Below are 14058 nucleotides of genomic sequence, written 5' to 3' on the forward strand. Positions count from 1 at the left end.
AATGACATGGACTTTAAAACCCCAAGGAATGCATTCTTTATATTTTTGTTATCTCTCAACATTATTTAAGTTCACTCTGATCACACAAGTTTCTTACCCTACGTGCAAACTTTGCAGTTCTGGCCATTTGTGTTATTTGGCTTAAAAATACTGACAAGTAGAAACAGACAACAAACATTTGTTTCCTGTCCTCTCAAAATATAAGTAGGTCAAGAAGCATCAGTCAACTATATCACCTGCATTTCACCCTTTGGATAAGACAGACAAACGTGTATTAAAGAACATGTGAGGTTGCTAGATATTTTAAATTCATGATACAAAAATGCTAAAGAAAGTTAATTTTTAAAAATTAAATCTTTGCTACTGAAATTTTTTATCCTGATTTATAGGACAAATTCAGTAACTAAGCTTATGATGATAAGTATTGTTGAGCAAATGCAATTTTTTTTCTTATCATTTGGAACCACTGTTTTATTTGAGAAAATAAATTACTTCCACATTCTCTGGCTCTCTAGATATCCAGGCCTTCTTTTAATTAGCATCATAAAATGTCTATGTAAGTGAATGTCCTTTGTAAATCTGAATATATTCATTGACTTTAGTATCTCCCATAGCAAAGAAAAATTAGAGAGAAAATCCTCAAGATTTTTATTTTAAAAGAATGGAAGTAAAGAAGCAAATGAGAAGAAAGAAGAATAAGAGAAAAGAGAAGCAAAAGGAGCAGAGAAAGACAAAACAGAAACTTTGAATGAAGCATAATTTGCATATACTCAAAGAAATATCAATTCTGACCCACCTGACAGAATTAATCAGCCATAAGAGAACACTGGTTTTGATTGTGGGTGGAACTTTCATAAAATTCCAAAAACATCTTGAAATCACAAAACCCCCAAAAAAGATGCTCTGCTTGATGTTCTTATACAAAGAATGTACAGATAATGTCACTCTAGTACTAAATTTAGCAAATAAAATGATTATGACTGATAAGGCTCATAGAACCTTTTTAAAAAGTCTTTAACTTAAATTACTGCAACATAAATTTTTTTTAAAAAGTCACCAACTTAAAAGTCAAGAAACTCTTAAATTTAACCATATTTCTATGACACTGGGTTAGATGATAATTTTTTATAGATTTATAACAGTTTGGGATGTCACCAAGATTCAGTGCCTCAGACCCTGTCGTTCCTGCACACAGACTTCAATTTGAAGCTTTAAAGATTGAAAACAAATCTATAAAATTTACAAATCATTTCCTACAAGATATTTTCAATAAATTCTGAGCCAATTGATCTCCACCACTGTGTTTTCTAGCAAACATTCGGCCAAGCCAAAACACATCAGGGTAAGATAAGATTTTCTCATACTCTCTAATTCAGATTTATTGTTTCAGATTTGGTTATAAGCAAATAAAGAGTAAAATGCATAAAATGGTGACGTGGGATTTCAGAGTTTTGAATTATAGATGTGGTTCTAATGCTACCTAAATGGAAATCACTTTCATCATATAATCATATAATCTCACTAGAGTTTAATTTTCTCATCTGTATATTTTCCCCTTCATGATATGTAAATGGAAAAAGCAGGTTAGAAAATTATATTTAGAATATGATTCATTTTGTAAAAATAAAGTGAAAACACATGCAGAATTTTATATATGGCAACATGTGAACAGTGATTATTATAGAACTTTTATTTTCTTATTTCATCTACCTCTATTTTCCATCTTTTTGAGTGTATATGTATTATTTGTGATTAGAAAAGTAGATAAGCTCTTACAGGCAATAAAAATTAAAGTTTTTTATTATTTATAGAATCTATGTATCAGTTCATCAGAACTTGAGCATTTCTGTTTTTGGAAAAAGTTTAAAGACAATAAGATATGAATTTAGCTTCTTCTCTTTCATGCAGAAGTTTGAAATCTAAGATGAGTTTATATAAGAACTCTAGTTTCTGAAATATTAGCCCAAGAAGCAATTTCATAGAGCAGCATATTGTACCATCAGCTTCTCTTCTTTTGTTACCCCATTGGTATCCCAGTATTCTGAAGCTCTTCTTGTGTTAATCTTCCTAGAATACTGTGAAAAATATTGTACACATTAAGAAACACATTCCTCTTCCCAAAGATAAGCAACATTATATGTATGGTTCATTGGACATGCAAATAAATGGATTACGGTAAATTTTAGAAGAGGAAGGTAAGTTTATTTGCTGTAGTCTGAGCTATCCAGGCCCTAATTCATTGAGGTCTTGAATATCGGAATCAGAACTTTAAGGTCTATCTCTTGGACTCTGATTGGTTGTAAAAAGGAGAAACTGATTCTCACAGGCAGATAGACAAACCAGGCTTCCTCAGCCTCATGCTCTTGGTACATACCCTTGGTTTCTAACTGACAAAGCATACAAAACACAGCAAGTAGCTCATTCAAACAGATTACTCTCAGTTTAAGATGGACTTCAAGGTATCATGGGGAAAACCTGTCAGAATCAGGTATCAGAGATTCCTAGAAATTCCCATATTCAGTAATACAAATTAAACATGTTCTTGAGAGTACAAAGGCAGAAAATTAAAGAACTAATCCTAAGCAGTTTTTTAAATTATCTAACCAATTCCTCTATGTCAGAATTATATTCCTACTTCAATCCACTTCTCTCTCTGTGCTATGCGAGTGTGGTCGAAGGCTCCCAACCACACCAGCCTCTTCCCTGGCAGAAGGAAACAACAGAAAGAAAAGATTCAGCCTTTCTTTCCCACATGGGCCCCTACATTAAAGGAGATGTCTCTAGGTGTCACGAGGAGAATCCCAAGGAAATGGAAGCCTGACTGGTTCCCCACAACTCATCATAGCTAAAAAGCAAGACAAAACAAACTTTCAGTGATGAAATGTTCAATTGCTTTATCTTCATATGGATGTAAACATACACAAAACTGCAAATCCAAATGACTGCAGTCCTCTAAATACGTCATCTTGGAAGACTATATTTCTCCAGTGATACTGTTGTTATTCAGAAAACCCCTGGAATATCTCTTTCAGAATTATTCTCATTTTTATGGAGGAGAAAAAAGATGCAGTGTCTAACTACTTGGTGAAAACCAAGATATGATCATAAAATGTTCCTCAGATAATGAGGAAATTGTTGGGGGGGATATCAGATTTTTAATCAAACAAGAAATAAGTGCTGCCTTTGAAGATGTTGGAAGGATCACGCTGCAGGCCTTTGAATACCGAGAATATTTTCTCAAGAATATGTGAAACCGAGAATATTTCATCAAGAGGGATGAACACCTTGGATTCCAGCAAGCAGTGTGATCCTACTCCATGACCACACAAAGCAAATGGAAGTGGAAAAGAAGGCTGACTCTCTCATTATCGGTCACTAGTTCAGAACTACAACTGAGCTTCAGGCCCCTGGGGGATTAGATGGTGAGTTCAGCCAAACCTTCACATGGCACAACTTAAGTAACAGCACTGAGCTGAGGAAAAGCGACTGTGCACAGTGAGTAGAACACAAAAAGTAGGAATCCAGGCAGATAGTAGCCTGATACTTATGTATTCAGAAGGTCTGCCCACATACTGATGAGCCCCAGGCTAAGATAAAGACTGATGAGCCCCAGGCTAAGATAAAAAGATGGAGATCAGGTCAGGGCTTCTGGCCTCAGGGGAAGGGCAAGACTCCAAAGGCTGAAAGCAGAAACTCAGTCCTCTGAGATGTGGGCAAAGGGACTTGGAGGAATGCGAAGTCTTACCTGAGTATGCCGGGAGCCCAGTGGCCATTTCCCAAAGTGAGAGTCCAATGGTCAGAACTACACTGGATCTAAGTCTTGAGTAGTGACTAATGCTAAGCTTCGTTCAGTGAAGGACTGAGAATTTTAAAACCCTTAAAACTTCGGTTAGGACTGAGGTAAAACAGGGCCTGCAGGTGAGGCAAGACATTTGGGAACCCAGATAAAGAAACTGATCAAAATAGAGATATAAGACATAAATAGGGCTGACTAGATGCCAAGATCATGTTCTGAAGAAGCTAGCACTCATAAATTCTGATACATTTATTTTAGAATATCACTTTACTTCTTTGGCAAACCTAACAAGAAAAATGCCATACTTCCTTTTCCTTTGGGTTCATTGTCCTTAGAAGGGTGCTGTTTATTCCAGGGATTAATGGGATTTTTCTAGTCACTATTTTTTTTAAATTAAACTATCTAAGTTTAGTTGGGTTGAAACCAGACCGTGGTTTTCAAAGAGCAGACAAATTGAGACCAGACTATGTTCTAAACTCCCCCACATTCTGGTTTCATTATGCTCTCAAAACCCAGACCAATTTTATGAAAAGAGTTTATAAAAGTGGGCTTGATTCTTAACAAACCTGACCCAGTTAAAACCTGAGGTTGGATTAAAATCAGCTCTAATTTGGGGGTGCAGTGCTAACTGTAGAAGTGAAACTAAATATGTATAAATGTGTAAGAACTGAAGAGGTGGAAAAATTATTAAGTGATAAATTTATTAACCCAAATCTCCGAGCAATGAGTGGACAATAACTGGTAAGAAAATATTTCCAGATCTAAAAGACCAGCAATTACCCTAAGGTCATAATTCTAAAATAACTTTTCTGATTAAGTTCAAACTTTCCAAGAACATTCACCTTTTATCTGAAACTGAACCATGAGAAATTTCAAACTAAAAGTCCTCCTAGACTGCTTGCATGAGAATTATGTCTTCATGATGGAACTACTGAGTAATCATTGCCATTTACTAGCTACACAATACTGAGGCAAGAGACAAAAAGTCACTGGGGCCAGAAAAGAGGAGAGAGAAGAGAGAAGGGGGTAGGAGGATGAAGGAATGAAGGAATGAATGAAGAAAGGGAGGAAGGGAGGAAGGAAGCCAGAGTAGACAAGGGTTGTTAGGACCATGTATTTTCAGAGCAAGTCAATTCTGACCAAACCCCTCGGAAGCAGAATGCTGTTAATCTTAGTCCAAGTGTTTCTCAGAAACATCATTTTCCTTGGTACAGCAACTGGCATCTGGACCAATCCCCAGGAGCTCTGTCTCCAGGCAGTCACAAAGTAATTGGGCCTATATTGATACTCAACTCCCACTGTTATTATCTCTGTAAGCCAGGTTTCTCAACTTCAGAACAATTGATGTGTGGAATCAAAATGGGATTAAACATGCAAGGGTATTATGAGGAAGAAATATCTGTGAAAGAAATAGGGCAAGCTGGGAGAACCATCAAATCATTATGCAAATCTGACCCTTAAGGGAATGAGAGTAGGAGGGAAGGTTTGGTGGAAGTGTGCTAGACCCCTAGGCAGTCTAGGAAAGGTTTGGCAAGACTGTCAAGGGTCCTTGAGCCAAGGTGGACCATCTGGAACAGGTTTGCTTTAGAATTCCTACCACTTGCAATTATTGGCTAAGAGCAACTCATGGGAAGCGATACCTCAGCAGAAACAGGGCAATGGATGTCAGAGTGCAGCAGCTTGAGCCTTTGGTCCATTACCCTCCTTACAGTGTGGGGCTGAGGCTCCATCTCATGGTCCACCCCTTGTGCCATGTGGATCCATTTCACTTAGGTTCAGGCAGCTTCTCTTCCACATTTCCTGGGGGGCCTTTCTTCCTGAGAGAAAACTCAAAAGAAGGAGGTTAATGGATGAACAATAACTCTCGTCACTGTAATCGATCTCAAGACCATAACTAGTCTTCCTCCTTTCCCTCCCCAGTCTCCATTCTAAATTCCCTCCCCACATCCTCAGCTATCATCTCAGCAGATCTTGGTGACTCACCTCTTGACATGATCCAAACCTTCACTCCTGATGATCTGAGCCTTGATGATCATATCCTTCACAGTTCTGAGTGACAATACAAGGTTTTTCATAGTACAATGGGTCAAGAGTACCAGGACACATCCGAGTAGATTATCTGTGTTCCACTTCTGTTCCTCCTTGTCCCATTGTGTAGAAGCATCCCCACCTCCTTCTCTGATCATTGTCAATTACCTCCACTAGTGAGATGAGTCTTCTTCCTGCCAGCTGGTCAGGTGACACAGGATTCTAAGACATCCTCATGGCAGCCATAATCTATAGTTCTTTGGGATACTTGCTGTTTCTTCCAGCAAGAATGTGTTCCCCTTGAATAGCAGAGACAGAAAGCACAAAATCTCCCAATGGGTCACTGAGATTGATGGTAAATGGGCTCACTTCTTCCATCCCTTCGTTCCTTGATTCATGTTCCCTTTCTACTGGGTAAACAGCACCACATAGGAGTCTCTGATTTAATAAATATATTGTATCTAAAAGGATGGCCCTCTATCCTTTCAGAGTGTTTTTTCCAACCTGACACTTTTGCTGCTGCTTTCAAAGGACATTGCTTCACTCTATGAGGCTGATGGCCTCTGGGTATAGTATGTGATACAACCAATGGATGTGAACCAATTCCAACACTTCCTTCAATGTGAAGTAGAGCCCCTGGCCAATTGATGCATGTGGATCAGGCCTTCTAGAAATTCCTGGATAGCAGTGTTGTCACAGGCTTTACAGGCAGATAAAACAAGTCTATCCTAAGAATAGGTACCTGCCCCTGTGAGGATGAACCACTAGCCATTTCAGGATGGAAAGGTCTCAATGTAGTCACCCTGCCCCAAGTAGCCAGTTGGTCTTCTAAAGGAAAAGTGTCACATGAGAGGCTCAGTGTTTCTAACAACTTGGACATTCATAGACAGCATTAGTTAGATCTGCACTGGTAAGAAGTCCAAACTACTGGACAAATATGTCACCTCCATCTTTTCCACTCTCTTCATGTGTCCATTGTACCAGTGCTGGAGTAACCAATGATGAAGCCTGGTTAATGTCAACTGGCCAAATAATTTTATCCACTTAGTTATTCAGTGCTTCTTTCATGGTGACTGCTTTCTTGTGAGCATTAACATATGACACAAAATCTTTGTGCTTTGTGCCCACTTCCAAATGTTTGGTCTCAAGACTCTATCCAAGACTTCCTTATCTCCAACCTTCCAATGCTTTACTTCCAAGTCCTTTTTCAGATGTGCCAGTCATTGGCCACTTCCTAGGATCTATAGTCTCATTTTAGACCATTTCACTTTCCACATAAATTAGTGACTGGGAGCCTGGCTCACAGACATGGCCACTGGGAAGATTCTTCCTCCTCACTGTCTTTCAAGGCCATACCTAAATGAAGCTATAATGCAGCCACCATCAACATTCAGCTTGCACCCAAGTATCAGACAGAGTCTCCCATAAACAAAACTTTGGCTTTTTCTTCCTTGTTCAGCTGGTCATATTGGAACACCCATTTGGCAATAGGTACAGCTGAAAAATGGTTGCATACCATGAGCCTCAGTTTACAGTCTACCCTGGGAATGACTCCCCATCTGGTACAGCAACTGTGCTCGGGCTGCTATTGCTATGGTAGTCTATAGAGCTATTGGAATCCATCCAGTTTTGAAGGTGCTAGACAGTTGAATTAAATGGAGTCATGGTAGGAATCACCACCATTGCATTCTTTAGATCTTTTATGATGGTACTAATCTCTACCATCCTTTCACCCCAAGATATGATATTTGGGGGGTCTATTATCTTGGATGGGGAAGAAGGGGGGTTGGTAAATTTCAAGTTTCTACTTGGCCTTCCAATAATAACTCTTATTTTATAGACCATAAAGTCTCTGTGGGGGTTACTGCAATTTCCAAATATATCAACTCCAATTTTGCAATCCTTCAGGATTCTGTTTATCCCTTGGTCCCCATTGGCTCTCGCTCTAACAAAGGGTGCTATGATGAAATTTTGGGGCTCCAAGTATTGATGTCATCTCAGACTCTGTGTCCATTAATCCTCAGTATGTCTGGTTATTCCCCTTTCCTTATTCGAGTAAGTGGTCATAGTCTCTTGGGGGAAGAACTGAGGGAATTGTCACAATATATTCTTCCCATGGTGCTAAAGGGTCCATCTTCTTAAGCACCTGGACACCTCTTTAGTCAGTGGGCTCCAAATCTGAAAATTGGATCAAGTTGAGGAATTGAGCAAAATATTACAACTTTTTATGGTGGTGATTTTCCTCAGCCTTCTGATCCTCCACTCTTATCTTTGTTTTTCCTGCAACTATATGCTTTTCCAGAGCTCTATCACCCTTAAGGATGTTAACAAGCCCAGCACTGTGACTCCGTCTCTTATCATAATCTGGTATACAGAGGAGGCAACCACTGATGTTGGTGCCCCTCACCCAGCATATTTCTTATGGCCTTGGCAAATAATTTGTCTTCTGGTCTCTGTGATCAAACATCAACCTCTGATGGATCTTCTGGTCTCATAGAACATATCCATTCCAGCATGCCCACCTCTTCAGTTTCTTTATTTTTTCTTTTCCATATGCTAGGGCAACTTCATGAGTATTGGCCATTGCATTATTCAGCCTTCTAAGAGCTACCTCACCAGTGGATTTGTCCCATCCCCTAACAACTTCACTAGGGTATTAAATCCCATGCCTCAAGAAAGTGCTCTTAAGTTAATTAATTCTTTCTTATCCCATCTTATATTTCAGACCACTTCATTGAGCATCTTTAAAATCCAATCCCAGTATTCCCCTAGTGCTTGCAAATACATGGTGATTAATTATTGCAAGTCTTTGCAATATTTGGATATAGAGTCTCTTCCCTTACCAGGCCCAGCATAACCTCGGCCATAGTATACTGGGGCTTAACCCTAGTTAATGGCTTGACTAATAGGAGAGGAGGTGGGGAGAGTCCTGAAGGTGGCCCCTGTTATGGAGGTGAGGTTTCTACAGCATATTCCAGTACCATAGAACTACTCTCCCTTACTATGGAAGGTGGGCCACATCTGCAAGCCCAGAGGCTTTGTGAAGATTGCAGGCAACATCCTCAGGGCACCATCCAGATGTCTATATCCCATATCTCAGTATTGTACATTTTCCCGCCAGATCCCTGACCTTTGTATGATAGACCTGCCTTGGCTGAACATTCAAATGTCTCTGGAGCTCTTTGACTCTAATGATTAGGTCGCCAGTCTGCCTCTCAGCTACACCTCTCCTTTTCTGCACAGTCTTCTTTGGGAGCTACAGCAGAAGTTCTCTGACTCTCACACTTAGCAGTGCTGCTTCCTAACAGTCCTCAGACTGCCAGTATTTTCCAGCAGGGCAAGTGCCAACTTTTCCCATGTACAGTTTTTCCCTCCAATAGATTTATTTCATTCCCCAATAGATCCCTCAATAGATTTACCTCATCCCCCAAAAGATTTACCACTCCCTCTGCCCCTACTATAACCAAGGGATACTTCTATCAGCATTCACAATGCTCCATTGGCTTTGTTAATTTTCAGGTCTTCTCCCCATATTTTATTCCTTAAAGACAAGGACCATATCACTTTTGTCTTAATGCCATCAGCATTTTGAAGAGTGAGTGTGCATGTAATAAATAATTAAAATGCTTCAAGATTATCTCTGAGAGGAAAGAGGATAAAAAGTAGCACAGATTTATATTCTTTATTTTTTAATTTCCTTTTCTGCCCTCTTTGCATTTCTTTTCTTTGTTCAGTCAGCACACTCAGGTGTCCAATCACCCTATCAGACTGCCTTCCATTATGGTGGCTTTTCAAAGGCAACAGTAAAACCTTTCTACAAGTGTAATTGGTCTGAGTTCACATTTTTTGGAGGTTCCAGGCAGGTACCAAAAATCACAACAAGTATTCCAAGAGTTACGCACCTAAACCTCTTAAAAATCTAGATGTGGAATATCAAACTGAAAGAAAAACATATGGATGCCAAATCAGAACTTTCCGTTTTGATCTGGACACAGCCCTACTTTTACTAGGAAGCTGGAAGGAATGTCATTAAGGATCACAGCTGCTTTTATGAATTTGCAGCTTCCAAAGTGCATTAGAGTTGACAGCCCTTGCTGAGCCTTGCGTATGGAGAAGATCCTAAATGGGTTCCAGATGTCCATGGAAAGAGACGTTCAATGGCTTTGGGCTGAAAAATGAATTAAACAATAATAGAATGCTGTTCTTAAGATCCCTGCATCACAACACTTTCACAGGTGAAAGCAACCCTAAAGTGAAGTCATAACTCCCATTAATACACACACACACACACACACACACACACACACACACACCATGGTCACACACACGTTCTCTCTCACTCCCAGAATAGTGAGCATGGGATGTAGGAGAGAGGCTCCAAGAAACACCCTCCACCTTTCCACTTACATTCTCCCACAGTTTTTAAGTCCTTACATGGGTCCAGAAGAAACATAAGACTTATTTTCTGCTTGACTGTGGCCCATTACTTAACTTTAGAAATGCATGAGGAACTAAACTGGGTCTGCTGGAAGGAAAGCAAGCAAAAGCATTTATTTGTGAGCTGAAAATATGTTGAAAACATATTACAACATCGTAACCTAGAATTTCAGTGGTTTTGCTAAGCCAGAAAGAGGGAAAAAGGAAAGAAAATATGTTTCTCATTTCTTGATTTTTATCATCCGGAGTAACTGAGTACTTGTCCAATAGACTTCTTCAAGTCTCAGACTCCAATAAAGTTGAATTTAAAAGAAATTGCACCTACTCAGTCTTCCTGTATCTTTTAAAATTCAGGGTTATTGAAACTATATCTATAAAACAGAAGAGAATCTTTAAACCAAGTCTGATCAGGAGAGAAGGGGAAGGAAGAAAGGCTGCCTGACATAAGTCCTGTTTCTCCTCTTTTCTCTCTGGCCCCTCCCAGCCAGTACAGTTGAGTTGAAAGTGCTTCTCTGTTAAAGTCACTTGACTACCTTTAGTTTCTGTCCAGCCTTATTTGGTCTTAAAAGAGAACTAGTCTGAATTGGACATAAAACTGTAGGGAGTACTCACACACTACACAGACCTACCTGAAATACACTGAGATGTATTGCCCCGACTCCTGCCTTCTTTACCTAGAATTATTACTCATTTGTGTATGAGGGAGTCTGAGCTAAAAAGAAAAAAAAGCCCTAGAGTGGAGAGTAGAATATAGGAAAGATGTCATGAATAATACCTATACAACCAGATATTTAAATGCACATACATGTTTTATGGATAATAAATGAAATGAATTTGATTTTTCATCACATAAAGTTGATGGAATATGACTGATGACTTGGATATAGAAAAGAAAGTGTAGACCATGATAAAAAAAAATAGTGTGAAAGGAGATGAATGCAGGAAAGTACTCTGTTAAAAACTTATAAACCAGCAAGGAATATGATTTATAAAATCAAGAAACATCATTTATAAAATTATATTTATATATGTAATATATATATCATAATATAAATCATATATAATTCTCATATATGTATGTGAGGAAAGCATTTGTATTCATTTTTACTATTTTTATTATAAAAACAATGCATGTTAACTACATATAAACTAGAAAACATATAAATATAATAGAAAGTCCTATATCCACAAATAGTATGCTAACACCATGATAGATGTATACATACTAGGCTGTAGAGAAAGTAGTCTATTAGTCTTGTTCACCACTGTTAACTCAATGAATATTCTTAAGAAGAATGGATTTGAGACATTTTTCCATGCATATATACATATTAAATGGAATTATTCCATGCACACTATTTCACATTTGACAGTGTATTACAAATATATTCTCATGTCAATATATAGTCATCTACAGAATATTTTGCTGTATTTTAGGATGGTTATTTATACCATAATTTACATAATGGATTTCTTTTCTGTCTGAGCCCACTAATAGGAGGCCTTCCTTCCCTTCTTTTTTTTTTAATATTTATTTATTTATTTTAGAGACAATATGCATGCAGAGCACGAGTAGGGAGAGGGGCAGAAGGAGAGGGAGAGAAATCCTCAAGCAGAACCCCCAGTGACTAGAGAGCCCTATGCAGACTCCATTCCAGGGCCCTGAGATCTTGACCTGAGCCAAAACCAAAAGTTGGATGCTTAACTGACTGAGCCAGTTAAGGCTCCTCTTCCCATCTTCCTCATCAGACTTATTGCTCATTCCTTTGTCTGGCCTTTTCCTTGAGCTCTCATGGAGGTGTTCTCAAACTTTTATGAGCATTATAGTTTCCTAAAGAACTTGTTAAAAATTCAGACTCCTGAGCCCTGCCCCTAGAAATCTGTATTCACTTGACTGAAATGAGTCATGGGAACCTGTACATTAAAAAGAAAAAAAAAAAAAAAAAAAGACCCCAGGTGATGCGTCTGCAGCAGAGTGGAGAGACCCCAGTAGGAGAATCATGCCATTTTGGCAAACTACAGATTGTTACAAGCATATTTTCACTCTTTCTCAATATTTGGCACCCTCAACCCTCTGGAAGCCCTGCTCTGTTTTGAGAGGAATATTTAAAGGTCTACTTCCGGGTCCCAGCAATCCAAAGTAAAGAGTTCGGTGCTTATGGATTCTTAGCCATAGGATGGGTCAATATATATATATATAGACCATCAGAAACACCCAGGCTTAACACATCTGCTGGTTCTGAAAACAACCAAGCATCTGAGACAAACCAATGATAGAAGCACCCCTCCCAAGGTCTTCTGATAAAATTTTAACCTCACTCCAATTCTACAGATGCTTTTGAGTGTGTGTGTGCGCGCGCGCACCCGTGCGCGTGCACGCGCACGTGTTCAATTATACGATACCTCTGATTAGCCCACAAAAAGTTCAAAAAATTCAGAAAACATACTGGGAAGTTCCTATTTTGTTTGTCTCATTGAGATGCCTTTCCTCCATCACTGCTTCTCACCCCTGCCTTTGGTGCGGTGCTGGGAAGGGACTGGCATAGGAAGAGAGATGGAGTCGTGTCACTTACAGAGTCTTTGAGTAAGCCTCTTTTCTATAGTCAAGATTGGAATCCCATGGCTTTTTGAAAGCCAAATGACAGTAGACTGTCTTAACATTCTGTTGCCCTGTCTTAATTCACCTCTTTTGAGGCAACGTAGGAACCACAATGACGGTGGTAAATGAAGTCTGACACCTGAACAAGAATTGTGTTTGATCTGGAATCGTGATAGGAACAATTGCTTCTGCTCATGACTCTCAGCTTTTCTCCAGCAGCTGGCACAAATGTGATCATGTGAGATGACTTCTTAAAACACTTCTAGGACCTCCATTACATTTGACATAAAATCCAAAAACTTGAGCAGGGTTTTCAAGGCCCCTCATGATCTACCCAGTGTTTCTATGTCTCCAGACTCCCCTCCTGCCCCTCCTCTCTCCAGTCTCCAGGTAATTTATTAAAATAGCCTCAAGAAATTAAGACACTTCCAACCTGAAAAAGTTCTTCTTCTTTCTTCTCCACGGCACACTTGGCATAGCACTTATAGCACTCAACTATGATCACTTTTTTTACTTGACTTTATACTCCCATGAGATTAGGATAAGGAGGAACACTGTCTGTTCTTCTCCCCACTGTACCCTCAGTGCCTAGCATAGGGGCTTTCATGAATTTTTTTTTATATGAACATGTAAGTAGATGTACAACAAGTATTTGTAAAATCAATAGGTGAATGAATGGATGGTTGCATGAATGAATGAATGAATGAACAAAGAAAGATTTTCTTATAGAGAGAAAACATGGGCACCTAATAATGACTATTTGAAAGACTATTATGTCAAGAGAGGGAGATGAAATTAAAATGTATTTAATATATATATGTACCACATCTTCTTTATCCATTCATCTGCTGAAGGGCATCTTGGCTCCTTCCACAGTTTGGTTATTGTGGACACTGCTGCTATGCAACTAATGAATGGTTGGACACTACATCAAACACTAATGATGTACTATATTTTCACTAACTGAACTGAAAAAATAAAATACACACGCACACACATGCACACACACACACAAAGTATTGAATGTCTACTGTATCAGCAACCATGCTAGATGATTAAAGTATTTACTTCATCAAGCCTTACAAAATCCTTAGAGATAGTTCCACCTGGGCTTTATAGAAGTAAGGCTCAAAAAATGAAGTAATTCCCCATGGTCATATAGGATGGAATAGACATCTATAATGGCCCTAGGGGTGTG

The sequence above is a fragment of the Martes martes genome (assembly GCF_963455335.1).
Source record: "Martes martes genome assembly, chromosome: 3".
Lineage (NCBI taxonomy): Eukaryota > Metazoa > Chordata > Mammalia > Carnivora > Mustelidae > Martes > Martes martes.